Source organism: Pipistrellus hanaki, assembly GCF_964339955.1.
Source record: "Pipistrellus hanaki genome assembly, chromosome: 7".
Lineage (NCBI taxonomy): Eukaryota > Metazoa > Chordata > Mammalia > Chiroptera > Vespertilionidae > Pipistrellus > Pipistrellus hanaki.
In genome coordinates this window covers 23,967,879-23,988,127 of record NC_140509.1, presented here as the reverse complement: position 1 = coordinate 23,988,127, position 20,249 = coordinate 23,967,879, and the positions used below count along the sequence as shown (strand labels likewise).

At 38.7% G+C, this 20,249-nt stretch overlaps 1 protein-coding gene across 6 annotated transcripts in view; it reads left to right on the top strand.

The window, feature by feature from the left end:
* The window catches only part of KHDRBS2 (KH RNA binding domain containing, signal transduction associated 2), a 522,833-nt gene that overhangs the window by 487,574 nt on the left and 15,010 nt on the right, over positions 1-20,249 (top strand). For 3 of the 6 annotated variants that reach the window (XR_014795559.1, XR_014795560.1, XR_014795561.1), the window contains exons 11-13: positions 6,691-6,831; positions 8,505-8,538; positions 9,067-9,240. The gene's annotated coding sequence lies outside the window, so the exon portion shown is untranslated. Of the gene's footprint in view, positions 1-6,690; positions 6,832-6,984; positions 7,395-8,504; positions 8,539-9,066; positions 9,245-20,249 lie in introns of those variants that run through there. The other 3 variants (XR_014795562.1, XR_014795558.1, XR_014795563.1) reach the window with 3 other exon arrangements.

Below are 20,249 nucleotides of genomic sequence, written 5' to 3'. Positions count from 1 at the left end.
TGAGAAAAAGATCTCTGAACATTTGAATCTAAATTAAACAGATCAGCAGTTGACTTTGATTTAATTTCCTAAACAATTTCATTTAGCAGTGGAGAAACAGGCTTTTTTTGTGCGAGAGTAGTCGTCTGGGAGGATTCTATTTGATTCAATTTATCTCTGTTCACCTTTATTATTGAAGTGCATTGCTTGTACCCAGAAATACCTACATGTCACAAACTCACCGTTGAAGTAATGCATGGCATTTCAACACAGATTTTACAATTAATCTGCTGCATTACACCATGCCAAAAATATGCTAGCTACTCTAACATAAAAGCAGCATATTAGAGTCTTAGGCTTACTTAGTTTCCAGGTCACACCTCATTCCTGAATTTGACGTGATGTCCTGAATTCTTACTCCTGTGGTCTGTCAGATAGCTGAACTTGCTCTACATTTTAGGTTCTGATGTATTCAGAACCACACAGGTTTCTGGTTAACTTCTGAGATCAAAAAGTGTACTTTTTAAAATTAAACATAGGTAACTAATTAAAACATTAGAGCTCATTATATAAGTAAGATATACAAACTAAGTTTCAAGTAGTATAACAGATACAAATATTTGGTGATGTGATCATTCATACTGCCTCCCTCTCCCAATGTAGAGAAGGGTCAGAAATGCAGAAGAAATGAGAGATGACTTTAATTATATCTACCATGTTAATCCCCCTGAAAAATAGAGTAAGATTTTTTTATATGCTGCAAGTTGTTTATAGAGCATGCATTTATTTCTAATGATGTATTATTTGATAATGATATTTGCTAAATATTAAATTGGGCATTATTTTCTTCTCTTCTAAAAATAGGTTTTTAGTAATATCAAAATATTATAAATACCTGATTTTATTCTTTTCTAATTAGACTTCATTATTACTGAAGTAGAAGTATACCTTATTTCTTAAAGTAACCCTGATTAACATTAATATATTGCAGCTGTATTCAGTTTTACAGACTTACCAAGTTGTAGCTGGCAAATAATCTGTATATATAACTAGTATATTTACTCTTAATAGGACCATAGACTATATAAAAATATAATCATTTAACTTATCAGACTATTGATTTCTAAGTATAGTAGGTTTTCATTTATTATTAATCATTTATAATGTGCAAATAGCTAAAATAGAATTTGGGAACAGAAACTTCAGAACAAGGTACAGCCCATTAAATTGTCAACGACTATATATAATGATGGAATTACATTTTAAAAATCAAATTATTGGAGCACAAAATAAGGTATTAATGATCATTATGATTAAAATATGCAAACAAAATAAGATCTTGCTTGCATTGTATAGAATATCTGTTTCATAATATATTTAATGCTATGTATACTTATCCCTTCAAAAGATTCAAATCTTACCAGAACTTAAGCAAATGAATAAGATTATTATTTCATACTTTAACGGAATTAGTATAAATTTTATATTTTCCATATCACATATTTACCCAGCCTTTAATTCTATTGATTAGGCAGTTTTGAAAGTTTATCTTTTTCTCACTTTAAAATGGTCACATTTAGAAACAAGTATTATCTATTGAACTAATCATCTAAAATAGGACATTTGCCAAAATTAGCTAACTCTCATGATAAGCATTATTTATAATTGATGTAATTCCTTTCATCATTTAAAATAGACTTTTATAATGGAGTTACTAGAAAAAATATATGACATAAAGGAACTTAAGAATCATACAATAGTTCTGACCACATTTAACATTAGTGATGTATAATATGTCATATCTATATATATAAAACCCTTATATGCAAACAGACAAAAGGCAGAACAACTGAACAACCAAAAAAACAGTCTCTATGATGTGTGCTGACCCCCAAGGGGGACATGTGGAACATGGCAGCACCAGCCCTGATCGCTTGGTGCCATCAGTGCAAGCAACAGCTGCTGGCCCTGATAACCCCTAAGGGCTTCTCCACCTCCCTGTGCTCCTGAGGGGAGATCAGGGCAGCAGCCACTGCTCACTCCTGCTGCTGGCAATGGCCTCACTTGCATCTGCTGTTGGCATGGAGCCACTACTTGCACCCACTGCTAGTGCCCAGCGCTGGTCCTGATTGCTCAGCACCATCAGCAGGTGCAAGCAGCTGCCAGCTCTGATCACCCCTGAGGGCCTCTTTACCTCCCCCTGCTCCTGAGGGGTGATCAGGGCAGCAGCCACCACTGACACCCACTGATGGCACCAACTCTGCTTGCACCCGCTGTTGGAGCTGGCCCCTATTGCTCCATGCTGTTGATGGGTATGAGCGAGGCTAGTGCCACCAGTGCATAGGAGCAGCGACAAGAGGAGTGGGGCTGCCAGCATACAGGGGACCAAGGACTGCGGAGGGTGAGCCAAGACCCACCCCTTTGCCCACAGCAGTCTCTTGGCTCACAGTTCCTTTCAAGGTGCATGAATTCATATACTGGGCCCCTAGTCTATACATAATAAAAGCATAATATGCTAATTAGACTGGACACCCTTCCAGATGGCCTTCAAAACAAAGCCAGGGCTGCAAGGGAAGCCTGGGTCCCAGGTGCCAGAGGAAAGCCCAGGTCCTGGGTGCCAGAGAGAAGTTGGTGCCAGCAGTGGGGGAAGGTCTACTCTTGCATGAATTTCATACATCAGGTCTCTGGTATTAACATAATAACACCTAAGGCCTATTCCCCATATTTAATATCCTAAAATATTTTCCACTATTCTAATTTTTGACATATGAAATTCAGCTATAAAATAAATGTAGAAACATACTATATAGGTTTCTAGTTGGAATTAAAATTAAGGATTTATTATTTCATTCCTAATCAGGTCATCTACCAAATGCCCATCAAACATGTTCAAAATTATATGTCACATATTAATTGCTCAGTAGCTTCAAAACTAGACTAGACATTAAATAGAACATTAATTAGTATTTAACAATATGTAGAATTAGAAAAAAAATCCAGTTAAGGTGCAATGAATTTGGTGTTAATGTCAAGCAACAATGCACTTAAAATTATAATAAAAGTCAATTGCTCTGCTAAAATGTTTCTTAATGTGTTATAAACCATAGAGCCACCTCTATTTAATACAAGTAATAAAACTAATACAAATGCTAAACTAATCAAATTCAAATCAGTCCAACTACATACATTTCAGTGAAATTGTGTTTAAGGAATATGAGATAGAGAGAGAAAAGAGAGAGTACTGTCAACAATAAAATATTTAAAAAAAAGAAATACTAAATAAACTAAAATATGAAAAGTTTATTGGCTTACATTCAAAAACAGTTAGCTTTAAATTTGAACCAACTAGGTGATAAGTTTGTCATTTCTTAGTTGTACTCTTAGTGGAAAGTTGTCAAGAATGTTTGGCATTTCTTAAGCTTGCTATCTCATTTGTCCCCTTTTATGAATGTCAAGTTGATATGTTAAACCATAGGACAAGGAGAAGAGGACAGCCACAGTTCCACTAAAATATATACATCAGCACTTATAAATACCATGCATGGTGTGAAAGTAGCCTTAATTTTTAAAATGAAATGAATACTATCTCTCATTCCCTCGGTTCTTGTGGTCTTTCTCTCCTTTTACCTTTCCCTTCCCCTTCTCTTTTCCCTTCCCCTTCTCTTTTCCCTTCCCCTTCCCCTTTCTTTCCCCTTCCCCTTCCTTTCTTTTCCTTTCCTTTCCTCTCGTCCTTCCTCCCTTCCTGACTTTTTTTCTTTGTCCAATGGTGCCAACTAACATGGAACAATAAGGGATACTATTAATTGCCTACCTGTTGGAGACATCAGATCTCTTATATTAGAATGAAAAAGAGCCAATAAATATATTTCTGCATATTCAAATAACTATAAAAAACAGAAATCATTTTTTTTCTTTCATAAATTAAAAAAATGGTAGTCTTCCAGCAAAAATATATTTTCAGTAATTCTACAAAACTTCTACCAAAGGAAGGTGTTGAATTTATATAGTCACCTACTACTGTGCTAGGTCTTATATAAGGAAAGTAGAAATATCAATAGGTGTGGAGTTATAAGCCAAAAAAGCAATTGGAACAAAAGCTGAGCATTTCTAGTATAATAAATCAAGCCTCACCTTTCGACTTAGTCTGACCAGGTTATTTCTATTTTAACCCCGTTTTGATCTTCAATTTGAATGCGGCAAGGCTCAACCTACATCGATCATTTCCTTCCAAAGTTTGATTTTTCTGTCATTCTTATGGGAGTGTAGAAGATTTTTAAATATCAATGTCTGGTCTGTATTCCCTAGCTGATAGTTTGAGATATTGTAAAAACCTGGGGATTTTTAATGAGAGTAGAAGTTTCGTGAAACTTAGTTCTCAAATAGCTTCTCAGAGTTTGTTCATCAAATAATTCAGGGTGTAAAAGTAGCACATAAACATTAATTGAATAGCCATTAAGCAGTATGACTATTTGTTTTTGGTTGATAGAGGACATAAAGTTCCGTACCCTGTGGTGGAAAACAATTAGGTCTTATGATGAGCATGCCATTAAATATACTACTACCAGACGTAGACCAGTTCCACTTTACAAAATAGCAGTCAGCTGCTGTCAAAAGCCAGCCCGCGTTATAGGATGTCATAATTTTACTGTCATGGCTTAGCTGCTTATAAATATTGTAGTGTGCCTCATGCCTCATGCTAATGCGATGACTAATGGTTGTCATTATCTTCATTCAATCTCATAAAAAACTTCCTCAGGAGAGCCTGATCCTAGCTTGAATGCTGCTTAAAGCTAAACTGTTTTTCTAAAACACAGAATATAAAAAGCACTTAAGTACAAGAGGTTGGATGGATAATTTATTTTGTTTTGAGTATGTTTGACAGCTGCTCCTGTGGTTAAATTTGCCATGAGCCGAATTGATGTCCCTTATGGGAATGCCTTATAGATGCCTATATGTGTAATTGCATAATGCTTTACAGTTGTTCTGCTCATCTGGGACCATAGGTGAAGATGTGCGATAGAAAAACGAAAGGCTAGAATAAATTGGACACTGAATGTTTGGAGGGTCCAAGATTTTAACCATGGGGGTGAGTCCCCTCGTAGAATATAAACCATTTGTGATGTCATGTATGCACTTGACTTACAAGACACGAGCAGAACACTTCATTAGGGGCCTGAAAAGAAATGCTTAAATGGATTAAGCAGCTCTTTGCACCTGATGGAAACCAAATAGGACATGAAATTAACGTCAAACATGTGAGAGGCTTTCCGTTTAATTCCAAGCTGTAGCAACCCAGCAGTAGTGCATTGACTCTCAAATGCACGTGGTTTTGTATGCCTTATAGCACCAGAGCTTAAGGCTATGCATTTCTGTATTACAGAGTAAAAGCTGAAACTAAAATCCATGAATAAGAAAGTATATGTGTAGTTGAGAGAATGTGATAAATATTCACATGATTTCTGATAGGCGGGAGGCACGGTGTTCCTGAGGGGAGTAAATGTCACCCGCCATACCTGAATGGATCTTTCTGGAGGCCTGGTCTGAAGAGTTATTGTCATTGTCCTTCCTAATATCACCTCCGTGTATTAGAGGGAAAGTTCAGTTTCAGCTGATGAATAGTGGCCTTCCAATAACTGTTTGTAGAATGAAATGGGGTGGAATGGAGCAGAATGGGCCAGCCTAGGACTGTGATTATTTGTTCCCTCCTAAAATTCTAATTTGTTCTAAAACAAAAGGAGCGATAAATGTACCGCTGGCTGAGTGGTCAAGGGTAGAGGTAGTTCAGAAGAGAAGTTTCTGTTTTCTTCTTTATTCGCACTTTTATTTTAAAAGGACTTACTCAGAGAGAATACATTACAATATATGTGTTTGTTTAATGAGGCAGGGAGGGAACTGTGTGAGATATATCAGAAAGCTTCTCTTGAAAATATTAAAATTTAAAAATGTTGAATGGAAGCTCATTTCCCAGGACCTTATCAGAGAGACCTTGGGAGAGACGTCAGCTGAGGTATGAACATCAGACACCAGGCCTCCGTCTATTTTATCCCAGAGGAGTTCTTTTGATGTTGTTGTTTGATTGATTGTTTTTAAATATATTTTATTAATTTTACAGAGAAGAAGGGGGAGGGATAGAGAGTTAGAAACATTGATGAGAAACATGGATCAGCTACCTCCTGCACACCCCCTACTGGAGATGTGCCTGAAAAAACAAGGTACATGCCCTTGACCAGAATAGAACCTGGGACCCTTCAGTCCGCAGGCTGACACTCTATCCACTGAGCCGAACCGGTTGGGCCCCAGAGAAGTTTTGATGGAGGCGCGCCATGCTTTTCTGCCCGTGTTGAATCTGACCCATACATAACATCTTTCCGAAAAGTCCCATATAAATTCCCGTGCACAATATAATACTCCCTGGGGAACTTGCTTTCAGCTAGAAAATATATTGCAGATAAGGTGACCATGCATTCTGGTTTATTATGCCTGCTGTCCCAGCACAGGTATTTATAGCACTACCATTCACTCTCGGATGTGTCCCCAGTATGCATGACAAATTATGGTAACCATATCTATAAATAATAATGAAGTGTTAATAATAATAAAATAACCTTTATGGGAAGCTTGCTCTTCGTCAGACTTTGAAATGCTTTCATGTATAATAACTTCTTCACAATAACCCAATTAGAGAGGTATTTTATTCTCCCCATTTTACAGTTAAAGAAACAAAGAGATGGAGGAGAGCTCTGTGCTACTCTCACAGTGAGAAAATCTGAATCCAATGAAGGTCTGACTCCATAACAACATATGCCTGAGGATGATATACTGCCTTCCTGTTTCCTTGTCAACAATAACCGGGTATGGTTGTTCTTCACTTTTTTTAATCCTCGCCTGAGGACATGTTTATTGATACCGGAAAGGGGAAAAGGGAGAGGGAGGGAGGAACAGGGGGAGAGAGAGAAACATCATTGTGAGAAACACTGATCAGTTGCCTTTTCCATGCATGGTCAGAGATCAAACCTGAAACCTAGGCAAGCGCCCTGATCCAGAAATGAACCTGCAAACTCTGGGTGTATGAGATTTCACGCCAACCAACTGAACCACACCGACCAACACAACACCGACTTTGTCATTCCTCCTACTTATTATAGCTATGTTTTAATAACTACTGTGCATTTTAAGAGGCAAGCAAAGAGCACCTAACTAAACTAGAAGTCAACGGACATTCTTACTACTTTCACTACTACTGCTTTAATGATAATAACAATGATTTAAGTGACTAGTTTATGCCTGGCACTGTATTTGGGGTTCCCTGTATTCTCTCACTGACCTTTAAAACAGCTCTGCAAGGCAGAACACTTGAACCCCACAAAAGTGTATAAATTGGAGCGTCCTGAGGTCCCAGTTCTGTCTCTGACTTCAACACACAGTGTTCAGACAGAACAGACCAGGGACGCCCCTTCTTCCAGCCTCTGGCCACTCTCCTGGGCATTATCCAATCACCACCTTCAGAAGCACCTCTGAGACCAGCCAACACACCGTTACTGTTTTTTCTGCCTTAACTCCTTATTGAGTAACAACCATGAGCTCCCAAATTCATCAAAATTACCCCACCGAGGTGGAGGCTGCTGTCAACCGCCGGGTCAACAGCCTCTGCGGGCCCCACACCTACCTCTCTCCGGGCGTCAGTTTCCACCACGAAGATGTGGCTCCCGAGGGTGTGGGCAGAGAAGAAGTACTGAGCCTCTTAACGTTGCAAAACCAGCATGGTGGTCGCATTCTCCTCCTCCAGGATGCGCTGAAGCCCTCCCAAGATGAATGGGCAAAACTCAGGACGTCATAGCAGCTGCCCTGACCCTGGTGAGGAGCCTGAGCCAGACCCTTTTGAAGATACAGGCCCTGGGCTCCACCCACAGGCCCTCAGCTCTGACTTCTGGGAGAACCACTTCCTGGGGGAGCAGGTGAAACTCACCAAGAAGATGGGCCACACCTGGCTCACCCCGCAGGCTGGCCCGCCCCCAGCCTGGGCTGGGCGAGTGTCTCTTGGAAAGGCTCATCCTCAAGCTCCACTAGGAGCCTTTGGAGCCCACAGGCCTTTGGGGGTCCCGCTGCATTCCCCTGGTGTCTGGCTTTTACCTGGGCCTCTTCCCAAAACTACTAGCCATTCTATAAGCACCCTGAAGCCCTCTCCTATGCAGTGGACCAATAATAAATAATAAAGCTTTTTTTTTTTAAGTATAAATTGCTTTAGCTATTAGCTAAATTGGTTCAGCAGTTAAAAACGAGGACTGTGGGATTAGTTATTTCAGCAGGCCTCTCCACCTGTCCACCTGATGTTGTATGACTAGATGAGACATCTCTGGAGTAACTGATTATCAGGATGTCAGCAAGAAAGCTGATGCTGAGGAAGTTCTCAGGGGCAAAGAGACTTCCCTAACACCTCATATTATATTAGCTATCATGCAAGGCATTGAATTTACTAACGGCATGTGCTTTAAAACTTTTATCTTTTGTTTTTCTCCTCACTGTAGGACAAATGAGAAGAGAATTTGGATTTGAATCAAGGTAAGTTTCACTGCACTGTGCTAGAAACAGCATTCTTCTCTGAAACTCTCTAGGAATTGGGAGGAATCTTTCTGAAAAACAGTATTAAGTTAACATGAATAAATCATGTTTGTTCATGATCAAATTTGTTCTACAACTATTTAAAGAATATGAATAGAAAAACATATATGATAATATTATACAGATGTCATTGAAAGGAAATTCTTTTTTATTTTTTTCAAACAAAAAGTGTGAAAATTCTTACTAGTGCAGAATAAGTTTTATGTGTCGCAGAGAACCAAGGAAATACATTTGTGCCTTACCTAAAAGACGATTACAGTTCACTTGGGGATATGATCATATAAACACGCAAATAAATTGTGTCATTATAAGATCCAAATTGTCTAGTGTAAATCGAACAGTTGTTCTTAACTGGGAGTGTGTTATGTATGTTGTGTTTTAAAAATACAGATGCTAGACTGTTCCTGCCTTGACTGAATAAGTTCGTGATGTGGGAGCCTGACACTTTGCATTTTGTAAACTCCACAGGTGATTCTGAAGTGCACCATGAATAACAACCCCTGGATTAAAATATTGGTGGAGCATATTAACATGTTAATTCTGCAGATTATAAAAGGAAGAGGTCCAGTTTGGGCTGAGATTTTAAAAGATGGGCTTATAGAAGAGATGTGATTTCAGTGAAAGGTCAGATGTGGACAAGCGGTAGGTGAAACAACTTTTTCTCCTTTTCCTTTTTTAGCTCAAAATTAAATTTTGCCTTTGAGGTTGCTTTTTCTGCATTTCAGGTTTCTAATTGGCTTATATAGATAATAAAACTTACAACAATAAATACCTGAAAATGTTCCATTATCTAGTAATATATCTACAGCATGGCTACATGCAACCCAGGTTTAAAGTCTTGCTTAAAGCTTGTATAGTATTATTAACATTATACCTCAAATAAAGAAATTTAATCACAGCTAGTACATTGTGATTAGTAAATTAAGACGGATAACTTCCAAAGGGTAGGTAAAATCTGTGTTTTATTAAAGTTTGGATTCTTAGATCTTAAGCTTAGAAACTAGAATATACAAAATATATTTTGCTAATTGAATAAAAGGTACATTTGAATTCCCTTGGTTTATTCATTCAGCCTTGTTTGTGGGCAGATGAAGGATAAAGTATTTTTTTCTCTGCCGAAACCGGTTTGGCTCAGTGGTAGAGCTTTGGTCTGCAGAATCCCAGGTTTGATTCCAGTCAAGGGCATGTACATTGGTTGAGGGCACATCCCAGGTAAGGGGTGTGCAAGAGGCAGCTGGTAGATGTTTCTCCCTCATCGATGTTTCTAGCTCTCTATCTCTCTCTTTTCCTCTCTGTAAAATATCAATAAAAAATATATATATTTTAAAAAAAGTATTTTTCCTCAGAAAATTTGGTTCTGTTTGTTTGTTTCTTGATTCAGGACCCATGAGCTGGCAAAGACTTTTAATGCTTTTAGCTCATCAGAGTTAGCTTTTAGATGTTTTCTTTCCCTATAAAAAGACTGAAGGGGGAAGGAGAGTGGATAGAAGTAGGAAAATAATGAAATAAAGAGAAACAAAAGACTGCAGGGAAAGGAGAAAAGTGGAAAAGGCAAAGGAATTGCACGGGGCCTTTCCCATCCATGTTCATGCCCACAACAGCTGGGAAATCCCTCCTTTCAGGCCAGGCTGTACAAGGGGGCGGAGCACACAGCCGCCAATCTGTCCATGGGAGGAACTAGGCTTCCCACACTTCCCCAGGTTCCATCTGCCGACCTGCTTTTTCGTGGAATGGGATTGTTTGTCTTTGTTTGGTTTGCTGTTAATACGGATTTTTAAAGGCATGACTGTCAAAAAGATCACCAAAAACTCTGTCTTACTGTATTACCTCTACCCAGCCCCAACCAAGCCAAACTTCCCTAACTTTTTTTTTTTTATGTTGTAGAAGAAATGTCAGGAGATATTCATATTCCCCCCAGTGAGATAGATTTCATAATACTTTTCAAAACAGGTTTTTTAGGAAGAAGGAATGATAGGAAGAACAAAGAATGGAAGGAAAACAAAATACAGATGGAAAAAAAAAAAAGAGTATGCTGAGCTGATGACAGAAAGCTTTGATTGTACTATTCATCTATGTGTTTTGGAGGATAAAGGAGGAAGGCATCCTATAGTGAGTGGCTGTGGACATGCATTTGTAAAGCGTTTTTAGCGGTGATGCAGCTTTAAGAATAAAGAAAAATACTCTGTTGATAGTAGAGAAAGAACAGGGAGGATACAGAAGAGGGACCTTGGGCAAAAGCCACTGCCAGTGTACTGGATGCCTGACCTCAGCCTCGGTGCCACTCAAGGGAAATCCCCATTGGCTCTCCCTATTGTGTCTGGTTTGGTTGACACTGTTTGGCTAGTGAGGTTTACACAAGTGGCCACTCCTCCCTAAAGGACTAATGAGTGAACCCTTGAGGTGACCATACTCTGTAGGAGACACATGAAATTCTTATTTAGACTAGAACCCAAGCCTTCCAAATTGCCAACTGCAATCTTAGTAACCCTATGGGCTGCAGAATGACCTAAGAAATGATGGTTTGGAAAATGTCTGGTACCTGTCTCAAGGCTTGTATCTACTGACCATCATACAAATGGTTACACTTTTCAGCCTCCCTTTTGTCCTCTCCCCTCTCCAGCTGGTGCGTGATTACCTCATCCCAGACAAGCCTGATTATCATCAGTAAAAACATACCGAAAATAGACATGATTACATTATTCTTTATAAGCAGTGATTATACATGAACATATCTAAAACAGTTTAATTCACATTGAGTTTATAAAACAGCTGAAAATAAAATGAATTCACATTTGAAGAACATTTCAAGGGCAGATCATCGCCTCCTTGGCATGCACGTCACCTTGAGTACAACAGTAATTTAACCAGCCCAGGGTGTGCTAGAGCCACAAGCTCGCAAGATCACTAGATGCTGACATGCACATTTCTTCTCAACAAGCCATTCAGTGGCTTCACTTGAAGTGCATGCTGCTGGGAGTACTTATATCATGGAAATTGGCAAATGCTATGTCTTTGTCTGATGTGTTATAACAAAACTAGAGGCCCGATGCACGAAATTCATGCAAGAGTAGGCCCTCATAGCCCCTGTTGCCTTGCAGCCCTACCCCCACCCACTGATCATTCCAGAAGGTCATTCCAAAAGGTCATTCTGCCATCTGGTCTAATTAGTATATTAGCTCTTTATTATATAGGATGCCACAGGCTGGGTATCTTATAAACATCATACATTTATTTCTCACAGCTCTGGAGTCTGGAAGTCTGAGATCAGGCTGCCAGCATGGTCAAATGAGGGCCTTTTTCCAGGCTGCAGACTTCTCCTTGTATCCTCATATGGCTGAAGTAGCTAGGGAGCTCTGTGGGATCTCTTTTAAAAGAACATGAACTCCATTCCAGAGGACACCACCTTCATAACCTAATCACCTCCCAAAGGCTCCCTCATCTAACACCATCCCACTGGGCATTAGGTTAGGATTCTAATATGCAAATTGGCACAAACAATCAGGGTTTATTTATTTATTTTTAGAGAGCGAGTGAGCCAGTTTACCAGCACACCACTGAGTTACATGCACATGTTAGAAGACACTCAATATAAAATATATGTCTCTGTGATTAAGTTTGTTGCTTTGTTTTCCAGATACATATTTAAAGAAGACACTGCTTGAGACAGTATTTTTTTTAGATTGTTAAGGCTCATATCTTATTGATTATGACTTATCCTCCCTTTGCCTCAGTCTCTCTATCCTTAAAATGATAACACAATACTACCTACTTTGCAGAAATGTTCTGAGGATTAAATGAGTTAACATATATGTAATACTCTAAAAAGTGCCTGACACAAAGAAGGTGCTCAATAAGTCTTTTCTATGAATATCGAGGGGAGATGAGACTACATGGTTTCTTACAGCGTTCTCCTAAAAGACCCCTAATTTCAGTTTTTGTTCCTTGTTGAGCTTTTATATCTTTCCGAAGCCCATACCCAACTTCCACAAGTTCTGTGAAGAACTGTTAAATGGAAGCACATCAGATCACTTCTGAGATGCATAAAGTACTATGTAAATGAAAGGTGGAATAATTATGTTAAAGCATCATCTTGAATTTTGTTTATATTGCATCTTTGAAATGAGCATCAGATTTTTCTCTAGGCAGTTACTGCTCCTACAGAAACAAACACAGATGGTGCCCAAGCTTTCTACTGAATAGTTTTAGGCAATGGCATTTATCACAATAGCGCAGGTCACTAAATGTACAAAGACTCAAAACAAACCCACTTCTTCATGTTAGAAAGCATGGTAATTTAGGCAAATAAGCCTTTGTTTGATAATTCAAGGATTTTCTGATTTGTAGAATGCGCTAGCACAACAAACAGAAAATCTTACATGTCGGAGAAGTTTTACAAAATAGGATCTTAAAATGCAATTTCTTTTATAGACAAAAATCAGATCGTCGTTTCTGATGAGTGTTTCTCACCAAATTAAAACTAATTTTGAGGGTATGTGTGTAGATGTTCCCATTTAGCTATGACCTGCTCAAGCAAAGCCCAGAAAGTGAGAAAACACGTTTAAAAATATATTTTTCTTTGACTCAACCTTCTGAGAACCCAGTCTCTAGAATGCAGGCTTCCTTTTTTCAGCAATAGTCCTGGAAGTTCCAGAACCCAACTCTCCTAGTTGGGTCTTGGGCCAGTCTGCCCTTGGATCCATTCTTTGTGCCTTCCCCCTCCCCTCCTCCTCCTTCCCGCCCTCCCTTAATCTCCCCCCCCCCCCCCCCCCCCCCCCGCCTTTGGCTTTATGCATAGGATGGAGGACTGAGCCCAAGGCTTCCCTTCCTAGAGTATTATCTCATAGTTGGCTCATAGTTGGCTTCTGCCAATGGGGACTTTGGGGTGGGGGCAGTGGCAGAAGACTTGAACCTGGGAACAAGGAAAAAGCCAGGGCATTTCTCTGTACATTCATTTGCCTCCTGTATCTATCCAGGCAGCACTGAAGCCTGCCATGGTTCTGGTTCTCACCAAGTAACCCAAGTCCTTCCCCCCTCAACCTGTGTTCTTCCAGCCTGGGATTGGTTATGACTTTGTCCTCTTGCTAAATCTATTGGCCTCACTTATCTCTGATTGGCTTCTTCTGTCTCTTTCATTACCTGTTTCAGGTTTTCATCTATCCTCTGCATAAGAATATGGCATTTATATGTTCCAGGTGAACCCTATTTTCCTTGATTGGACCCTGACTGACCCAAGGTATTAGGCTTCTCCTGCTCAACTGAATTCTTGGGCAAAGTACACTGTTGGAAGTGCAGTTACTCTGGATCTCAGAGGACCATCTGGAGCAGTGTTTCCCAAACTTCTCTCATGATGAGAATCACCTGGTGGAGTTGTTAAAATACAGATTCCTGAATCCCAACTAAGAAGTGCTAAACTAGAAATTTTGGGAACATATAGTAAAATTGTATACTGAACTTAATTTTACCTATATGTTTCCCAAAATTCTAGTTTAGGGATAGAAATTTTGGGAACATATAGTAAAATTGTATACTGAACTTAAGTTTACCTATATGTTTCCCAAAATTCTAGTTTAGCACTTCTTAGTTGGGATTCAGGAATCTGTATTTTAACAACTCCACCAGGTGATTCTCATCATGAGAGAAGTTTGGGAAACACTGATGAACTCCCACAATCACTGTTCTCTTTGCAGCCCTTCTCCTTTAGTTAAATGAAGATTCTACCTGGAGCCTGCTCTGTGCCATGTTCCTGAGATGAAAGCAGAGAAAATTTATTTTTCTTCATTTCTGCTAACAAGACACTCAGCCATTACACCTGAATGTTAGTCCAGCCTATCCCCCTTCTTCAAGCCACACTCTCCAAATTCACCACAGGGAGCTGATTTATGAGTGAATTCTGCTACCAAATGGTAGTATCCTTCCTAAAAGAACACAAAGGATGACAGGGTTCCCAGCTTCTTTCCACAGGGATGACTGGCAGGGCGGGAAATGGATCTGTGAGCTGCCAGCATTCTAAAATTCTACTCCTGCTGCTTTCTTCCTAAAGAAAGACATTTGGGCCCCAAAACAACTCCAAATTTTAAAATGGCTTTAGGGAGTTTACATTAATTCTAGGAATATATTCTTTTTTTTAAAATATATTTTATTGATTTTGTACAGAGAGGAAGAGAGAGGGATAGAGAGTTAGAAACATCGATGAGAGAGAGTCATAGATCAGCTGCCTCTTGCACACCCCCTACTGGGGATATGCCCGCAACCAAGGTACATGCCCTTGACCGGAATAGAACCCGGGACCTTTCAGTTCCCAAGCCTATGCTCTATCTATTGAGCCAAACCGGTTTCGGCTAATTCTAGGAATATATTCTTTTTTTTTTTTTTAATATATTTTATTGATTTTATACAGAGAGGAAGGGAGAGAGATAGAGAGTTAGAAACATCGATGAGAGAGAGTCATCGACCAGCTGCCTCTTGCACACCCCCTACTGGGGATATGCCCGCAACCAAGGTACATGCCCTTGACCGGAATCGAACCCGGGACCCTTCAGTCCCCAAGCCGACGCTCTATCCATTGAGCCAAACCGGTCCCGGCAAATTCTAGGAATATATTCTTAATGCCAAAGTGTAAAACTAGGGATGTGCATCCCATGCTTTCATTAAACTTACTTTGGAATTTGAACACTGAAACATAAATTGATAAGGAATTTCCAAAAATATATAATATTTTGTGAAGATATTCACCTTTTTGCACACTCCTTGGCCTATTGCATTGCTCAATGCTCTCTGCTTCCTGAAATGATATCTTTTTCTTTTATTGTGCTATGAATTCTCCACCAAATAACCACATTTCCAGGAGTGTTATCTGAACTTCTGTACTCATTGTCTGGGCGACTCCACTTGTCCGTGTCCATGCCCACGTACTGCAGTGTCTGAAATGCACTATGTCTCTGTCTCACATTAGCTTTTATGCTCCAAAATGAAAGGACTATGAAGACCATGTTTCATCTCTGCAGTGCAGTGCTCTGTAACTTTCCAGGCACTTAGGAATCATTCAAAATATATTTGTTGTACTATTTCTGGAAAATATTCTGACAGTTCCAAGGCCTCTCATGCTGGCCAAATTTAGTATTTCGGATCACAGAATGAAAAATTTCGATTGGTTTGTTTTTTTTTGCACTAGGAACTTTTTTTTTTTTTTTTTTTTTTTTTGCCAGCAAACAGAGCAGACACTGGCTATTTCACAAAATGCCCAGTGTTTGTGCCCCACATATAGAAGTTCCTGTGTTTTGTTGACCAAATTGATAAATAGGGAACAAGGCACACAAGAGGAATGGTAGCACCTTAGCACGTTTAGGACAGAGATTCTGGATTCATTATCTTGTTTATGTTCTCCTTCATTGTAGTTGCATCCTCTTTCTGTGTTTGTCTTCCTAAATTTGAACCCTTATTTTTAGTGTCCATCCGACTATATTCCCACTGCTTCCAACATCAATTCAGTAAATTCTATGTCCCTAACTCATTTCCCTTGGAAAGGATGAGCTCAATCATGCTCTTTTATCCCATAGATAATGGCTCTCTTTGTACATTTTGGTCCATTGCCTCCAGTGTCATTTCTCATGCATCTGTTTATTCTACCCAATTAAACTCACAGCTTTGTGGTCAGAAGTACTTTTTCTATCTCCTCACAGAATGTTCATATCACTTGTGAACTAAATATCTTCTAGATTTTACCAATATCTGTGCCAGTATTTTCAGTCCTTGTCACATTGCTGTGTTCGCTCTGCAGCTAGACCCTTGGGTGTTAGGTCAATCACACAGGACACAGCTCTGGGTGCTTCCTTTATTCCAGTCCAGAGTCCATGGGACTGGCTGGGCAGCCCAGGGACTTCAAGACCCTTTTACCACTTTTCTCTAAATCCAGGACTATCCCTAAGCCACCTCTCGGGGACTCACAATTGCCCCTCTAGTAATCTCCTCTTTGATAATTGGTTCTTTGTTATTAGACGTATTCATTTTTCTTATAGCACTTAAAATAATTCATAACTATACACATTTACATAATATATACATAAAGTATATATAGAATAAGCATATAAATAAAGAAGTTAAATGTATATATTTATACATATATACACAGGTATAGTTATATATAAAGTATATGTAGATATTAAATTTATACAAATAAGTGCAATATATAATAGATATAAAGTATATGCACATATGTGTATAGGTAATACATACAGAAAACACCAATATGTGTGAGGGTACATATGTGTGTGTTTTATGCTTTCATTTTCTCTGTCTATCCACATATTTCCTTCATAATGACTTGCTTCACCATGTGACACCCAAGCCTAACACAGAGCCTGGCACATGGTCGGTTATCAGAAATATTTATTGAATAAATAAAGCTATAATAGCAGAGAATTCTTTCCAGTCTTAGTCATATCAGATCTTAAGTCTTACTGTAAAAAAAAAAAAAAATGAAAAGAGGAGTAGAAGAATAGAAAAAGAAAGGAGCCAAGGTGATATTCTCTACTCCACAATTTCATGGTTTCATAGTGTCTCCTCCCACAAGAGGCTCTCAGACTTCTCAGTTTGTTTTTATTGAGGGGAAAGAGGAAGACAAGAAAGTCTCTGCTATCCACTCTTGGTGCTACCCACTAATAAAGGCTACAAATATTTTAGCAAAAAGTTTATGATTTTCAAAAAATTAATAAGGCGTTCCTACATTTACTGTTACAGACTTCTTTTTCTTCTCTATGAGCACAACCCCAGTATCTTTAGAATATACCTGTAGTATGTGCACTTCTTTCTTCTATAACAATTTTGGTCACTAAAAAGAAAGAGTGTGGCATAACTACAGGAGGAAGCAGTAGAGGATGGTGGCTGACAACAGGAACTGTGAAGTCAAACTGGTTTCAAGTCTTCACTCCACTCTCTGGGAGATGGTAGGCAAGTTATGGAAACTTGCTTTGTTTCTGTTAACTCCTTTGTAAATTGGAGATAGTAATACCTAACTCATAGGACTTCTTATGGGATTAAATTAGTTTGAACATGCAAAGCCCTTAGAATAATGCCTGGCACACAGTATATAGTCAGGAAATGTTCAGTAATCATGTTCTCATTCTTTATGTCACTATTTTTGCCGCCATTGCTGAATTAAGGCAGGTTTACTTCTAATACAGAATAGATGCATTCCCATTAAGCACGAGAAAGGGGGAAAAAACCACAGAGAGACAATGAATACGTAAGTAATAGGAAGCAAGAATAATATATAGCAGAAATGCATCATCAATGTGAAAAGGTATGATTAAAGGTCAGAATTCTAAGATTTTTATGTCTTTTGGTAAGCAGTTTTTCTTTCTTACTCCTGGTAGAATATATACCTTTATGTATTTTTAAAATACCTAATGATGATGATTACTCTTATTTCCTCTTTCTTCATCTAAAAAATTTGGAAAACAGCTGATTATAATCAACTTTTTAATAATCCCCAGTCTTATAAAGGAATCAGAAGTAATTTAATTTAGTGATGTTGAAACTTGTTCATTCAAAGTCTATTCATAGTCCCCCAAGTTGTTTGAATTCCTTTACCTCATCAAAAAAGGCATTAAAAATTATCCATATTGTTAAATGTGCAGTAACACATTTAACACTTTAAAAAAAAGGAAAAGAAACTTTCCCACCTGACTACACCCTCGCCTGCTTATTTGTTCTTTATTAACATATATATGTATTTGACAAATATCCATTAGTTTCTTATGTGTCAGGCTATGCACTAAAAACTAAGTAAAAAATAAGCAATAAAAAAAGGAAATGAACAAGGCAAAGTCTGTTTTTATGAAGCCTAGTATCTAGAGGAAGTTTGAAACAATGAACAAAACACATAATATTTCAATTACATATTGAGATAATCGTTATGCTAGAAATAAATGGAGAGCTTGAGATAGACTAATGAGAATGGGTAGAAGGGAGGGTGGGAGCTATTTTAGGCCAATTACAGAAGGCCTCTCTGAGGAAGCAACACAAGAAACTCTTAAGGAATTTATGAAAAGGGGATATGAGTAAAGTAAGAAGACAACCTAGCTAGATATTAAAGTAACGCAAGAAAGAGAGATTTGTGGCTTAAATCTTAAGTGTTGGCAATGGGGATGCAAAGAACTAGATATGAGAGATGAGTAGGAGGTGGAAATGACAAAATTTGATGAATTAAATGGAAAAGGTAGGAATCATGTATGACTTAAGTTTCTGCCTCAAATATTAGATGATGGTTCCATTCACTGAGAAGTACCAGGAGTTCTGTCTTGATCAGGTTAATTTCATGAAACTTATGCGACACCCCAATGGAGATGTTAAATAAGCTTTAGAAACTGATGTGAACCTCTTATGTAAACTAGCCAATGATGGCTTGCATATATTTGCCCTTAGGTTTTGTATTTCTTCATTGGAATTAATTAAAACCCATTAATTCAAAAACCAGCCAGCGGGAAAAAACTCAAATTTTTATACACCCATTTATGTTTTAAAGAGGCCAAACAAGCAGATTTTTTAGCCATTTAGCACCTGCCTGTTTTGCATATCTCTGCAAAATCTCACCCCACATCTGATAGCAATAGCTAGACCCAGGCCATAAAGACCCCAAGCCACTGCTACCCTTCAGAGCTCTCTGACCTGGAAACTGCCCGCCATGCAGCTTGGTGACTTTGCCCACTTTCAGAATTCCCTTCTCCAACCATCCTCTCCTAGGAATCCCCTTGTCCTCCTCCATTTCTGCATAGCTGCCCTGAGCCTTTGTCCCTGAATAGACTCCCGCTCTGAGGAACTTCTCCCCAGTGAATTTGTCAAAGCAGCTCCCAATAAAATTTGTGTGTGCTACTGCCATCTTGTGGTCACTTTTTTTTCCCTTGATCAGCTACAAAATCACTTTAATCCCCAACAGAAGCTCAAAGATCTGACTTCGGGTGACTAGAGGGAAATAATTAGTATAGAGATGGCCTTGAGGCCATGAGAATCAATTATAATATTTCAGGAGAAGAGTACAGAAAGAAAGCAAGAGGGCCCAGGACTAAATCTGAAGCTTCCACAAATGTGAGCTCAAGTAAAGAGAAAAAAGATACAATAGCCACTTGGTTAATTTCTCTTCATATTCTTATGACTCAGGCCAGACACTGGTTCCTTTGGGACAAAACCCTGTCTCCTCCTCTACTAAGCCATGCTGTGTCTGAATGACTGCCCTTCTCTCTTCTCCTGTGTTTTCCTGTTGTTGTTCTACCACATTTTATAGGAAGTACTTAGTTATTTGTCAGTCTGCACACGAGGCTCTTCTCAAAGACAAAAGGTGTGTTCATCTCTAAATTCCACGTATCCACCATAAGGATTGCTAAATAAAGATGTCCAGAATTTGACTAAACAAATGAATGAATCACATCATCTGACTGTGTTAGAATGGGCTGCTAATGTGGCGATGGAAGTTTTCAAGAGGCTGGGGAACATTGGTTCACCATGATTTCATGATGATGGTACTACTATCCATTTCTCTTTCTCAATCTGAAGTTAGATTCTACCCCACACCTAAACAAAGACATTAGGGCAATGGACTTACATATGCAGAGATAATGAAATAATGTGAAAATATTTCAAGTAATTAGAAAGGCAGA